Source organism: Diorhabda sublineata, chromosome 1 (genome assembly GCF_026230105.1).
Source record: "Diorhabda sublineata isolate icDioSubl1.1 chromosome 1, icDioSubl1.1, whole genome shotgun sequence".
NCBI classification, from domain to species: Eukaryota; Metazoa; Arthropoda; class Insecta; order Coleoptera; family Chrysomelidae; genus Diorhabda; species Diorhabda sublineata.
This window is the reverse complement of record NC_079474.1, coordinates 30,285,437-30,301,325: the sequence shown is the minus strand read 5'-3', so window position 1 is coordinate 30,301,325 and position 15,889 is coordinate 30,285,437. Positions and strand designations below refer to the sequence as shown.

The 15,889-nt window shown below is 32.7% G+C and overlaps 2 non-coding genes across 2 annotated transcripts; both read right to left on the bottom strand.

Moving 5' to 3' along the window:
• Positions 1-604: 604 nt before the first annotated feature.
• Positions 605-677, bottom strand: Trnav-cac (transfer RNA valine (anticodon CAC)). The gene has a single exon. It is a non-coding gene; the product is annotated as a tRNA-Val (tRNA).
• A 699-nt stretch (positions 678-1,376) lies between these two features.
• On the bottom strand, positions 1,377-1,449 carry Trnav-cac (transfer RNA valine (anticodon CAC)). The gene has a single exon. It is a non-coding gene; the product is annotated as a tRNA-Val (tRNA).
• Positions 1,450-15,889: the final 14,440 nt, after the last annotated feature.

Genomic DNA, 15,889 nt, shown 5'->3' with positions numbered 1-15,889 from the left:
GAATCTGGTTTTGTGGAGGGATTCTCCATGGGAATTCGGTTGACATCAAAATCTTTGATGTTCAATTAATCGAAACAGTTATGAATAGCTCCATTCGCAGGTTACCGAGGCATTGGTGATCTCTCTTACCTATAATCATAGTTTCCGTTAAGCTCTGTTGTGAATCATACTTGAAATAAATAGTCGTGTAAGGAAAAATTCACATAACTACCTAAGAGTCAGTTTATACAAAGAACTATTTCTTTTTGCACAGAGGGTCACAGATCATAATATATTACCCCTCTTCCATTTGCAACACCTTAGAGTCTGACATTGGTTAGGGGTAACGATTTAGCTGATTAATTTCATTTTTAGTTAATTTTATTACCGTCACCCAAGTTTCATTTTCTGTTAGGTGGAAGATTGAATATATTTTCTTCGCTTCCTATTTTAGATTTAGATAACAAACAACAAACATCCTGCATTCCACATTTATATTTCTGTCATAACTCTTGATAGTTGATAGATTACTTTCCAGCCAATAAAGTATAGCAATAAATTCTGAATTAAAAAAAATAGTTGTGAGTGAACATATTAATGTTTTAATAAAAAGTGATAAATAAAATGTTTCCGCCCGGGTTCGAACCGAGGACCTTGTGCGTGTGAAGCACACGTGATAACCACTACACTACGGAAACTTAATATTAATAGTCATAACTTTTTGATAAAATATAATAACATTTTTTATTAATAATATGAAAAACAGTTAATATTCAAAGCCTATTCTGGAATGAGATGGAAAATTTTTGCGTCATATATATTTAATTTCTATATGAATACAAGGAAAGCAAATTATTCTACCAAACATACAGTAACAATATGATATATTATTGTTTTATTATAAAGACGCATGTAAGACCGTGATCAAGACATCAAATATATAGAATTTGTTTAATTTGTCATTTCTTGGAACTTTTGATATATTAATGCTTCTAAATATTCTTAATTTTAGGTATCTTTTATTCAAGAATTATTGAAACAAACTAATTTTTAAACAGAAGGGACCTGAAATCAAGAACATCTAGAAGCATCAATAACTAGAATTTAGTCAACGTAGGCAACACACATTACATTATATAATTTAAATCTGCTAAAAACTATTCGAAAACTTTATAGAAATATCACTCAGTCACTAATGGAATGTAACCTAATAATTGAATTTGACTAAAATTTAGAATAAAAATGTCATCAACTGATGAAGAAGAAATGTCCATTTTATATTATTAAATTACATTTCTATATGAGTAAACTGCATTAGTTATATAATGTAAATAGCTAGGTGCAACTACAACCTAACTTCCAAAAATGTAAAGTGGTCAAAAAATTTGAAAAAGAAATGTTTCCGCCCGGGATCGAACCGGGGACCTTGTGCGTGTGAAGCACACGTGATAACCACTACACTACGGAAACTGCGTTAGGGTAATTCGGTAATACAAACAAATGTATAATACAACAAATTTCTAATTTTTACCCCAAAAATTTGTTTATCAAAATTTAAACTATTGAAAATAACATTCAAATTTTACTATAAACTAAACTATGAGCATTAGTGCTATTCGAAAGCCGCTTTATATAAAAATAAAAGACAATAAAAAGCAAGACGCAATATATCTTTCGTACGATCTAGTTTAATGGATCTTTATTTCGATAGTTTCTATGAGCTATCGGAATGTACAATTTAGTCCAAAATGATGCTTGAAATCGGGTTTTGATTAATAAGATGCTAAATTAGGGAGAATCCAAAATGACCGCAGACTTTACTTAGTTCGTTTACCGAGTATATAATCTTGGTGGTGATTAGCAGAAATGTAGTTTAGAGAAACCAATACCTAGACATAAAAGTATACCTATTTAAGGTTTAATCATCAGATTTCTACCACCTGAGATCCCTTTCAAAAAATTGATAGCACTGTAAAGTAAATCTCTAATAAACGCGAGCTTACAGGCAACCATAATTACAAAAGTTTGTCTTTTGGTTTGTGTACCTTGCAGGAAATAAATTAAAATCTTAATTTTTTTAGTGGAAATTCCAAATGTTAGGTTAAAATTATGCGTAGGCAAAGATCAGCTGCTTCACGTAGCTTGGTCGGTTTGATGCTATTTTTAATTTGGATTAACAATTAACATTATATTATATATATTAACAAGTATAATCATTCAATTGTAGCACTTTTGTAAAACTAACTTTGTGGTCTTATGTGATTAATTTTGTTGGTACTTGATTTTTCTTAGTTCCATCTATTCACTTTACTTGTAATTCTGGATAGTTGGTAGCCACACGGAAAAAAAAGACTTATGGTTGGGGATTCAAGAAAGGGATTAAGAGCAAAGGCAATTCCTTTTTTTCTACAGAGTGAAACTTCGTACCAAATTAATATATTCACATTAAAAAATATACAATACACAAAATTAAAATAAAAAATATCTATTATATATATAATTTTTTTTACTTTTTAGATTTCTTCTTTGTTTTCGTATCAACTTTTGATTTCTTGCCATCTTTGGCTTTTTTAGGTTTCACCCAATTCGTGAATATATTCTCGAAAAAACTATCTTCTGCCGCATCTGTGAGAGGAAACACAAACAATTTATTTTCCTCCGCTTTTCGTTCCATCTCCTCTCTTAATTTCATTTCAGCTTGAAGCCTTGCCATTTCCGCTTTTTCTTGTTTGGTAAGTCCCGGTTTTTTCTCTTTTGCTTTTCCACCTTTCTTGCTCTTCTTAGATTCCTTAGAGGATTTGCTCTTTTTTGAATCCTTGGAGGATTTACTCTTTTTTGAACTTTTTTTGGAACCTAAAGAATCTTAGTGTGAGCTAAACCGGAATTAAATATTTTTATTAGAATAGAAGTCATTCACAGAGTAGAAGGCACTGTCCAGTAAGAACACCTTCAAATTATTGCTAAATGCAGGAAAAGATAATATCGATTTTATTTCAATTGGCAAGTGACTGTGCATTTTTTGCATTGTAAAATATTGATCCCTTAACTAATTCTGAGCGTGAAGTAGGTATGAACAGGTCGTGCTCTGCGATCCTAAATGGAACGATCTTTCTGAAATTGGAGAAGCGTGCTTACGAATTAGGCAAACGGATTCAAAGATGAATAAAGAAAGAAGAGTCAGAATTTGTAATATTTTAAGGAAGTCCCGGCAGTAGGTCCTGTTGTTTAGTTCGAGTAAATATCTAACAGCTCTCTTTTGTAGTGTGAAAATTCGCTCAAATTGAGTCGCACCACACGTACCCCAGAAGGGAAGGGCATATCGGAGACTGATTTGGAGACTGATCTTAGCGCAAAACAGGAGGAACTTAATTTTTTAGATAAGGCGGCATATGTAAATACCATTTCAAGAATTGTCAACAACAAGCAATAAAAATTCCACAGATTCAACGACGTCAGTGGTGGTGTTATTTTATAAAAACAGCTACAATGTATTCTTATATGATGAAACTTTAGTTTTAGAAACGTTGAAGATACAGAAGATTAGAATTGCACCATGATTTAAGGATGATTAGGTACTATCAAGTGCCGTGAGATCAGGCTTGCTCCAAGAAAAACTAGTATGGTCTGCCCAGTACCGAGCACTCTACAATCTATTGGCTTGCAAGAAGACATCGTGGTATGAACCCTTACAAGCTGACTTCTGTTGGTAAGGTATGACTTAAACTATTCGAGAGTTGATCCCCTGAAGCCGTAGTACTGCAATTTGTTAATCAAAATATTTTGTTTACCACACTCGAAAGCCTTATAAAAATTACAAAAAGTTGTTGCGGTCGAGTGTTGGCTGTTTACGCTGGAGTAGACATTATTTAGGAGGGAGGATATAGCATCATTTGTGCATTTTTTACTTCAAAACCCAGGTAGTATATTTAAACAGAAATGATTCCAACTCCTCACCGCATTATCTAAATATTTGAAAAAACTTTTGAAAATAATTTTATCCCAAAACAAATATTGTATCAGAAACACATGGGATTTAAGAAAAAATTGAAAATATCGTAATTGCTGACGAATCCGTAATTATTTCGGTAGAAATTTTTTAAATATACAAATTTCAATAAGAAAAAATAGGCCTAGATTAAAAAATAAACATACACTCACAACATACTTCTGTAGAGGTACTTGAGCGTGGGAAAATTTTAGATATTATGGGAAAATATGAGATAGCGACCGTGCAGTACGCTTCTACTATGAAACTCGTAGTATACAGGGAATATACAGATGGAATTTATTATGCAGGGAGCGTACGTAACCTATTATACAGGGAGTATCGAAAAAAAATACTATCGATGTCAAAATAAAGGCGTTATTGTCTAGTGTTATGATTTCTTAGTCGTAGTCGAGTAAAATTAAAAACACATACAGTTATACTGTTACATAAACATATACTGTTATATAAACATATACAGTTATATAAACAGATATAGTTATAATCAAATTTGAAAATTAAATATATGAAGATAATGACGGTTTTGCTATGGGAGCATTCATACCAAGTGTTATAACACAATTAGTGATCTTGAGGAAACTGCTATGTAGTTGCTTGCATTGCATCAGATTCTGAATTTAGATGAATTACATTTCCAAAAAAGTATAAGCAGAGACTATCAATTAAAGAACAAAACAGAAACCAAACATCAAAACATAAAACATTTTTCCTCGGCCTATGTACAAATACTGTCCCAACAATTATTGAATTATTTCATAATATCAGAACAAATCATGAAAGATATAATACATCTTCGAAATATTTCACTAAACTAAAATCTGAAACACACAAAAACAAAAGAGGTATTATTGTGTATGAAATACCTTGTACTAATTTACATAGGACAGACATCTAAGTTTTCAAAATATAGATTGAAAGCCCATGAATAAGATAAAAAATTTGAACCTGCATTAACAAACCACGGAATATCAAATGAAAACATTCATTTGATTATAAAAGAAAAAGAGAGTTTCTAGAAATGGCTCATATATCAATAAAACTACAAATTGTTTAATTAATCACTGCTAGATATTTTTGAAATGTAAAAACTAAGGGAAAATAATTCTATTTAGTTGAGTCACATTTTTATTTTGATATTCGTGTTCTAGATGACAGGTTCTAGGTTCATATAGACATAAATAGGTCGACGCGTCAATTTTTACCCTTTTTTTTAAACTAATTCTCTATCAAAAGTAGCCTGAAACTTAGACGATTTATAAAGAAAAAAATATATTTCAATATAGGAAACATGATCTATAAAACATACTTTTACTACTCTTTTTTGATCCTTTCTCTTTTTTAGGTTTCTTCTCTTTTTTCACTTTCTCTTTTTTCGGTTTCCTGGGTTTTGGCCTCTTGATTTCTCCTTTAAATTTCTTTGGTATATACCATATTCTATTCAGTTCTTGAGTTATCAAATACTGTGGATATCTGTAGGCCGTTTTCAATAGCGAAAATTGAAATCTACCAAAAAAACTTAAAAAAAAATAAAAATATTAGCGAAGTTATTCTCCACGACAATACATAACTTATAACTAAAATATTAAATGTCTAACAGAAAGTTTTCTTTTTTAAAAATACTGAAGCTAATGACACCTACTACTCACGAACAATTTGCTTGATGGCCATCAGTGCGCATGAGTTGATGAAATAATTTTTTCTTGCTTCTTTCATCCTTTCTTTCGATTCCATAAGATAATCGAAGAGTTTTTTTTGAGCTAATTCAGTCGCAGAATCGAAAAACGATATTGGTTCTACGGATTCAAATTCGATATCGGAAAATGACAACCAACCAATCTTTGGATCATCCATATCTGCTTTACGTAATTGCCATAGATGGTAATCGAACCAACTCTAAAAATGTTTGACTCTTGTCAATTGAATAAAATTAAGAAGTCGATAAAATATTATTCACTAGCTATATCATCATGGGTTTAATGGTAGCCTGCCGCACTAAGTTACACTTCATAGAAATTGATGATATAGAAGATTACAATGGAGCTATTATAGTCAATAAACTTGTCCAAAATCAAAACAAACACTTCTCATCGTATACCGTGTCGAATAAATTTTACGAAATTACAGAAAATCTTTCGGTGCGACCACTTCATGCCCCATCAAACTCTGTATTTTAAAATTATCAAAATGCACAATACAAAAAGTTTGCAAAACAAAATGGCTGCTATGGGGAAACCAATCGGTATATTTAGAAAACTGAATGATCCTTAACTTTACATGAGTCATTAATTTTGTCCATCATTGGCAACAATGTGTGAGAGCGGGCGTGATATTATCACAGCTGTAAAAATACTAGGAGAAGAGAATGTTATGCAACGACGACAACATAAATAACAAGCTTGAAGGATGAAGAAAACTTGTGGAAGTAATTAACAAGAATACCATACAAAGTATGGTAGAGTACATAACTAATTACATTAAACATGTTGGCAACAATGATTAATTTTCCTGATATTTGTTGATACAATTGAGTATATAGATGGATATCGGGGTGTCATATACACTGTGATCCAAAGGATTATCGCATGTAGAATAAGCAAAGGCTAAAAAAATTAAAAAGGAAACTCTTAATGTTGAAGTGATTTTACTGAGTGAAATCAATGAGCGTATGTACTCTGATAGGAAAATTAAAGTCCAAGACACATAATAAATAAACGCATGTAATTCTTGACCAAGAGTATAACTAACATATAGAAAAAGAAGATCATAATGATGTACTTATGTCAAAGGAAAACTGTGAGTTATACGAATCTGGTGCCCTAAGAGGGCAAAATTCACTTCAGCAATATAAATAGGTAAAAATACATAGTAAAAAATGAGATTTTCCGGACATTAGAGTGGAAATTTCTGCTTTGCACTATTACAACTATTTAATTAAGGACGAATGACTTAAACCTGCAATACTTCCTCTTCTTTTTTCTTTTCGTCTACCTCAATACTTCCATCGCTCTGAACTTCGAATATCTTACTGGGGCATGGAACATCGGGATATTTTCGTTTAGCAATAAACCAATTGGGAGCGAAAGTAGCAGCTTTTTGTTCTTCTTCAACTTCTACACTACAGCTTTCGTATGAATTGGAAATAGACGATATATCATCAAATATCGATTCTGATGAAGCTTTGAACCTACAAAATCGGGTTATTCAAGAAGATTTTCTTTTGTACAATGATTATTTTCTTGTCATTATATCTATTTGATATATTTGAGAGACAATACGCAATAGTCATAGAGTTGACCAAAAACTGTACAAACCTAGGGGGAGTGCGCAAGTCTGGTTTATAGAAATCTTCATACATAAGATCAGCATTCTCTTCTTCTTCAACAGTTGCGTTAATCGATTCTTTTTTCACCAATATCATTTCATCTTCGGATGCAGTTTCAATTGAAGAACTTAGACCTAAGAACATGGTGTTTTGTTAGTTTACCAGGTATATTCACAATGTAAGCTCCGTTACTATTTCTTTCAACGGTAGTACTGCAATCGCAGTTCCGAGCAGTTACTCTGCGTCAAGCAGAAGAGATTACAACCAAGTGACATTTTCCCGCAAATCTACGAGGCTTAAGGACACAATGCTATGAGTGATTCAATGAAGTTCGTGATCAAGTGCAACTGAATAACATAAAAAACAACGGATGAGCAGTGCCCTTCATTTTTCATCACACTACAAGATGGTGCTGATTTTCTTTTTTGGATAGTCACGGGAGATGAATATTAGGTACCTTACGACACCTCAGAAACTTAACGGCAATCAATGGCATAGAGGCGTACGTCGTCCCAAACGAAAGTTAAACCTAAACAAATTTTAACATCTAGAAAAGCCATGTGCACAGTTTTTTGGGATATTTTGCTCATTGATTTATTACCACGAGGCCAAACTACCATTGCACATGTTTACTGCGAGACCACTAAGGAGTTACGCCACAAATACGATTCCTGTCATAAAGGTGTTGTCTTTGTCCATGATAATGCCCGACATCCCACAGAAATTTGACTGGGATGTGTTTGATAATCTTTTGTACAGTCCCGACCTCACTCCTAGAGACTATTATCTCCTCTTAGAACTACAATTATCACTAAGTGTTCAACGATGATGAGCTGAAAGAACATGTTAGCACATGGTTGAAAAAATGGTTGGCAACATTCTATAAAGAAGTCAAGCCAAACGGAATTTACTTTGTGGATATACTATCTACAAAGTAAATCGATGGAGAAAAATCGAAATTTGGGATTACATGAATAAAAATTACAACATTAGAAATATTGTTCGTTATAATAATTGACTCACAATCCTCGTCGGTATCCCACGGACACAATTTTGGAGGTAGATCATAAAATTTAAGTCCATCTTTACATTCAATTGCTAAATAACTGTTCTCATTTTGTGGTACATCTTCATCCGAAGAGATAGAAAGAGAACAACTTCTGGATACAGATTCCGTCTTGAACAATATAAATGGATCATGTATCTATGGAAACGAATATAAAAGTAACTCACATCTGAGGCCATTTGCGGACTTCCAATAGTGACAGGTTGCGCGAGATCGTCCACTTTCAACTCAAAAAGCTCTTCTGGGTGAGGAATTAATGCAACCCCATTTTCTATAAAACGTTCAGCTGCGGATATAGCTTCCCCGAATATTTTAATTATTTGTTGTCGTGTAAGGTCGAGATCCGTTGCTGAAAGATTGAATAAAAGCTTATTCCTTAATAATATCGGCACTTGTATGAACACAATACCTCTTATTAAATTGAATACATAAAGTATCCAATCTAAAATCACTTTTTGATAATCTTCTGGAAATTGATACTCATCTTGAAGTCTCCATAGACAATCGGTGACAAAATCAAGAAACCAAAATTGTATCAAATTCCAATTAAACTGTTCGCATCCATATACATCTGATAATTTTTTTATTGTTTCTTTTACACCGATTTCTCGAACCCACGGAATTGTAGTGATTCTTGGTAAGTTTCGCGGAACTGGAGTCACTTCGCAATCGGATATAAGATCTCTGGGACTTGTAGGAGGAACTAGGAGATCTTCAGATAAATATGCATCTGAAATAATAATTAAAAAACTATAACTCGACCATTCTGGTTTGGTATACACACGGATCAAGAGATTTAAAGGAGATAGAAACCTTTTTCAAGACGGTATGGCTGGAGGTACCCCAGTGTGGTATAAATCTTGGGTGTCTACTACGTTTCGAGGTATACTAGTTATAATATCAACGGTAGGAGCAAATTGAAAGATTACAAAGAAACTCTGCTGCCTAACTTAACTTTCTTTAGTTTCAATGTATAAAATATAACATTCTCCATTTGCCCAACGCTATTAATGGTGTAATATGGAATTAAATCGGTCACTCCGTTTAACAATAAAATTATCTGAGTCAACTCCATGCTCTCATCTTAGGCATTTAAATAATCTTTGAAATGGACATATGAATATTTGTCCAAACAATTTGTTCAATGTCCAAACTCTCGTCTGACTTCTGAATTCACATTTTTTTCATACCTCGACAGTGTATCCATCACCTAACTAAGCGAAAAGCGAAAAATAAATAACTATAAAGTCCATTTAAAATACCACTGAGGAATGTTACTATCAACAGTCGAAACAAAACGTGTGTACTTTGTCAACACTTTGATTTCTAATCGGGGTAACAAAAAATAGATAATCTTGTAAAATTCACCACTTTTGTAGAAGCTAATGGTCTGACATTGACACTTTCCAGCATATGGGTATTGCGGTCGAAACTCTTTGATACTTTTGATAGTCGTCTATGTAAAAACAGATGAAGTGTACTTCTGAAAAGTTTTAAGATCCGATTTGGATCTACCTCTCTAATATCTTCAAACACTGCATGCAATTTTTTAACGTCCCATTTATTCAACCTCCTACCCTTCTTCAATGATTCTTCACGCAAATCTTTCAAGTATCCTTTTAGTATGTCTTGGTATTTATACAGATCTTTCTTTCGTTCTCTATCAGTTCTTCTTCTCCAAAGTCCTCTGTTAGTTTCCATTCTCAACAGCTTTCCATTTATTTTATTTTTTGATAGAATGATGAAAATTGTGGAAACGTAAACTTTTCTATTGAATATCAAAAGTGGTACCATATTTCTTTTGGTATACTCAGTACTGTTTGGCAAAGAAAAAATAACAGTTTTTGGAAAGTTATTTTCATGTTGAGGTTTGATTTTTAACTTAAGAACTGGAAGGCATACGTATAAATATCGAATTTTGCTAATGGAAAATGAAGAAGAAACAAAAATATTGTCAAATTGAGTGCATAAAATTACCTATTAATCCGTTCAACTTACCATTATCTTGATGTAGGGGAATCGATGTAGTACTTAAAAACTTGACAGATTCATCAGCATATGGCAAGCTTTTCCGTGATTTTACAGCTCGAAAAGAACTAGCTGAATCAAAATCTGACCTAAGTCCTTTACCCTTTCTATTTATTTTCTTCGACATAAGCTTTGAATAAATATTTTCAACTACAAATTGTCACTGTCATTGTATTCAAAATCATATGATAAGAGATGACGTAAGGGACCTAATAGACGAAGCTTCCAAGTTGCGCAGCCACGTTTTGAATCTCCACAAAGAAATTCTCTCGGTCACAGTTTATAACTCAGTGAATACGTATCCTATTTATAGTTGTTTTGCATTACGAGTAAAGTGTTATAAAAATGTGTTTATTACATACTATACGGTACTATATTCACTTTCCTACCTCGTTAAGAAAACTGTTATTGGGGCCTAAATTAGCTTCAACTTAAATGTTAACTTACCTTGAAGTAACTACACATTTTTCTTCTGGTGAGATTCATTTTCTCATTTGAGTATCTATCCCAGTTATGTCATCTCATATAAAGTCTAACAACTCCAAAAAACTTGGTTTCGACATGCGAAAGTAAATAAAAAATTTAATTGTCATCTGCACATAGTGATATGCATTGTTCTCTTTCATCACCTCCTTTTTTTTCAGTATCAACAGAAGAGGCACACTCTCTAATCTTTTCTGTCAAATGTCCCAAATGTTCTCATTTATTGAACAGCGAACTTGACAATGAATAACCTTCTCTTTCGTCTTGTTTCAAAGCTGGTGATTTTAAGGCTGCTCTACTACTTACTCTCTTAAGCAGCCAGGCTGCCTCATCGAATAAGGGTCTAAGAAGTTGAGTTACCTCTTCCAATTCTTCTTGGAGTTTTTCCGAAGTTCCTCCATAAAAGCGGTTGATTTAAAAACAATCCATATTTATTTATATTAAAGATAAGAACTGTGACTTATATATGGAAAGCTGGGATGGTTGCAGCCCTCAGCTGGGTTCCAAATTGTTGGTTACAGCTAAGTAAGTTACAGAACTTACTTTTTGGATATACCTCGTATATCATAACAGCAAAAAGTTATTATAAATATTTACTAAATCGCATTACTGATATTTGTAAGGTCGACCAGATTATTAGATCATTTCATGTTTATATAGTGGATAATTAACTCTATTGATAGGACGTAATCACATTTTTTGATAGGTAATTTATATGTCAAGTTTAAATAAATATTCTTGTTTTATTTAAAAGCAGTTATACAAAGTCAGACAGAATAATTCTGTAATTATCTATCCAATAAATAAACTTTATCAACATTCCGATAGTGACTTTCCTGAAGATTGAAATAATCATTAAATAAATAACACTGAAGTAGGTCGAAATGTCGAATTTTGACATGTTGTTTTGAACTGATTTTCCTAGAGAGAAACCTAAAATCAAAACAAATCATCACGGAAAACATATAAAAAGGTCTAAGAAGTGAAAAGCTAAGAAGAACTAAAATAAGAACATCGCAAGGAATCACAAGAAATGATTCATGTAAAAAATTCGGTTGGTTAGATTAGGTCAAGCGCGGATCTAAGAGGGGGAGTCATGACCCCCCCCCCCTAAACCCTGATTAATTAACTTGGTTTTTGTTTCAAAGTCGATGAGGAAATGAGGTTTAAAGTAAAAATTGCGTAAAATTCGTTATTATGCTGTCAAAATCAACGTAATTAACTTATGTTTTGTGGGTAAAAGGCTTAAAATACCATGTCTTTGTAGGAGGACTCGTCCTAATACTAATGACCCCCCTTTGTCAAGACCCTGGATCCGCCCCTGGGTTAGGTTAGGTGAAACATGAGGTTTAAATATTACTTTCCACTATTTTAACTATACCAACATCTGAAGAACAGTGCTATAAATTTTTATATATCTACACAAAATAAAATACATTAAAGTGGAAATTATTTTATTCAAACTAAAACTGTATTTAATGATGAAATTAATACTTAAGTTTGCTAATATCTACTTAATATTGTGATAGTTCATTAATAAAATATGATATTTATATTCACCTTGAGGTTGTAAAAAATACGATTTCAAAAATTTTGCATTTCATACCATATTATATCGATGTGAAATTCCATCATTGACGAAATGAATATTATACAAATTACTTTTGAACAACAGTCGTTATAGAAATGGCACATGCTTATGAAATTCAAATCAAAATTAGGTTTAATTATCTTTCAATTAGATTAAAAAGATTAGAAATATTTCAGTTGATAAAAATGCTAATTAATACTACTACTGTGGCCACTCCAAGTTGATTTTTGGCCTCGCCAACAAGTTGTCTCTATAATTTTCTATCCTCAGTCATGTCTACTTCTCCACCAAGTCTTCTTACATCCTTACCCACTTGGTCATTCCATATTGCTCTTGGTCTTCCCAGTGGGCGCCTCCCTTCTGGTTGACCTCTTCACACTCTTCTTATTGTTGTCTCTTCACCCCTTCTTCTTACATGACCTAGCCATCTAATCCTTCTACTTCTTATCACAGCCACAATATCTGGTCGTCTGTACCTGAGTTCTCTGTTTTCAGTATTCTCCATGCTCCTCCTTCGAAAACTGGCCCATATATCCTCTTTAATATTTTAATTTCAAATGTTATTAACTTCTTCTGGATATGTTTTGTTACTGTCCACACCTCAGCCATACAATAAAACTGGCTGTATTATGACTACATATACTCTTATTTTCCTATTTTTTGACAGCAGTTTACTTTTAAGTAGTTTCCATAGGCTCCAAGAACTTCTAGTGTCTACATTTAACCTCATCTGTATTTCTTCTTCTATTTTATTGTTGCTGTCCATAGTAAATCATACGTACTTAAATTCTTCAGTAATTTTAAAGCTGTATCCTATAACGTCCAGCGTTGAATGGTTTTCAGTTCATTCTTACTCTTCGTTGTTAAAGCTACATCATCAGCATAAAATAAAATATCCATTTTCTCTACAATATTTACTCCTCTTGGAATAGCTTCAGCTCCTTTCATAGCTTTTTCTACACCAAGGTTGAACAGAAGGGGGACAACCCGTTTCCTTGTCTTACCTCTGTGGTAATATTGAAGAAGGCATCTGTGTATTCTTTTCTTTCCTTTTGAGCCTTTAGCACACATTTTTACAAGTCTTATTATCTTTTCTGGTATGTTATTCTCTCTGAGCACATCCCATACTTTCGATTTTATAGGCTATCATAAACCTTCCTAATGTCAATAAATAGTATATATAAATCTTCATTATATTCCTAGTACTTTGAGGCCAGCTCTTTCATAACAAATATTTGGTCAGTAGTTGATTTCTCACTCATAAATTCTGCCCACCGATTATCTCCATATTTTCTTAATCTATTTAATATTACTTTAGATAAAATTTTATTAGTACAGTTCAGTAGAGATATCCCCCTGTAGCTTGAGCATCCCCTTCTTTATGAATGGAGATTATCACTGCTTCCTTTCCTCCTCCATTCTTTGGGCATAATTTCCGGGTCCAGATCTTAACTATTATTTTATGGAGGAGCTTCATCATTGATCTTCCACTGTACTTTATCAATTCCTCTGGTATTCCATCTTCTCCAGTAGCCTTCTCATTCTTCACCCTCTTAATTACATTTTCAATTTCTCCCATGGTCATCGTCGGCTCTACTCATTCCTGGTCTTTCCCGATTTCGGCGTCTTCTTCATCAATTTCATTGTTCATATTCTCTGAGTTCATTAGCTCTTTAAAATATTCTTTCCATGTGTTCAATAACATCTCCCATCTCCAAGCACTTCGCGACAGTACCCTTTTTGGAAAAATCTCACTGTCTTGTGTCTTTAGATTTATTTAATACTACATCATGTTCCTCTTTAATCAGTTTATCATTTATGAATTTTTTCTTTTCATTTTTCATTTCTTAAGGTGTTATTTACTTGCCTGTTTATTTCTTTGTATGCCTCCTTTGCTTCAGCGCTTTTGCATTTTAGTAATCTATCTTTGGCTTCTTTTCTTTTGACAACTCTACATTTTTCATTAATTCAAGGTTTCTTTGTCTATCGCTTCTTTGGAAATACCTCCTTTGCTTTGCTCTCACAACTGTTTTAAAGGTTTGCCAAAGTGTTTCAAATTCATTTCCCTCGTTGGCTTCATTTGTGTCTTCCACCAATTTTCCCTCCTCAAAGAAATGTTCTCTTGCACTTTATTCCTGTTCCTCTTTTCAACCTTTATTCTTTGCCTTAGCTTTGACAAAACTAAATTATGGTCTGTTCTACAGGCAGCTCCCCGTTTCTAAACATATAAGAACTGAGAATTAACTAATGAGACTTAAGCTTAGTTTATGCAGCCAAAATTAAAATTTACCATTAAAATAACAAATCCAATTACTTGTTGAAAGACACTAAAATAGTACTTATTGTTCATGCAGAAAATTAACAATAAATTTAAATTAAAATTAAACTAAGAGTTCGCCAACTTTCAACTTAACTTAGATTCCTTAATTTTGTGAGGTACAGAATACGTCATTTCAGGTCTGTATTGGTGGTATTATTTTGTTTACAACATCTTTGTTTTTTGGTTATGTAGAAATTATTTTCCTCATTGCACCGTATTTTATTTTAAAAACTGATATCGAAAAAATAGGGAAAAAAATGTCTTAAAGTTAGCAATGTCCTTTAGACGATGGAACACTGATAGACAGTGTCAGGAGCTTTCCACATTTGTATGACATAAAAGACCCATACGGGTCATCTTATTCTCTGGATTTATCGCCCTGTGAACTCTTTTTTTTTTCCGAATATCAGAAATGTCATGAAAAGAACGCAGTTCGAATTCCAGTCAATGACTTCCAGAATTGCTACAGCCAACACCTGGAAACATAGTTGAGGTCGGCGTGGAAGGAAATTACTTCAGAAGGTATAATATCACCCAAAAATTTTATTTATAATTAATAATTTTTATAGCACCAGACTCATTACTTAATTGTCAGAATTTCAAAATTAGAATCTCAAATTATTATTTGTAAGCTACGATATTACGAATGTCTAGCGTAGTGGCCTTGGTTTTATATGAATGCATAGAAAGTATTTGTACTTGATTCAATGAGAGGATAAAAAATTGTAGAAATATGAGTCATAGACCAGTTTTGGAATAATTTAGTTTTATTTCTCATATCCTTCTGTACCAGTTGGTAGTTATACTCATCCCGTTTGTCTACAGGGGGAATAAAAAAGACTTTTCGATCTCGAATGAAAGTTGGGGTCGGGTAATACCTTATTTTGAACGACGCTTTTCTAAAAATGTCATTTTAATGGATAGAATTAACGTCGTATTACAAAATAGTAAATATTCAAAAAGTTTTTACTTCTAATATATACAAAATAATAAAGTACATAACATAATATTTAGTTAAAAATAATCATTAGAGTGACTATTAATTCACTTAAACGACACTTTTTATATTTGTGTAGAAAAAAGGAGCCATAATA